This window comes from Frankliniella occidentalis, unplaced genomic scaffold, assembly GCF_000697945.3.
Source record: "Frankliniella occidentalis isolate FOCC.00 unplaced genomic scaffold, Focc_3.1 Scaffold108, whole genome shotgun sequence".
NCBI lineage: Eukaryota > Metazoa > Arthropoda > Insecta > Thysanoptera > Thripidae > Frankliniella > Frankliniella occidentalis.
The window spans coordinates 747,009-747,273 of NW_026267237.1; the positions used below are offsets into that span (position 1 = coordinate 747,009).

General features: G+C 44.5%; 1 protein-coding gene across 8 annotated transcripts in view; it reads right to left on the reverse strand.

The window, feature by feature from the left end:
- Positions 1 to 265, reverse strand: part of LOC127749930 (uncharacterized) — a 5,511-nt gene that overhangs the window by 2,850 nt on the left and 2,396 nt on the right. The gene's annotated exons all lie outside the window — the stretch shown is intronic.

Below are 265 nucleotides of genomic sequence, written 5' to 3' on the forward strand. Positions count from 1 at the left end.
TGACGGTTTTTTTGGCAACGTGCGTCGACGCACAAATCAAACGGATAGCACGGCCTGGAAGCAGTTTATTTTCTGTAAGAATGGCGTAATCGGATTGTTGAAATTCGCAGTTAAATTAGTTTCCTTTCTGTTAGAATGGCGTAATCGGATTGTTGAAATTCGCGATGCGTCCCATTGACCGTGTTTATCGGAGCCCTTCCGTCGAAAATACGTTTTTGACGGTTTCTTTGGCAACGTACGTGGACGCACGAATCAAACGGATGAA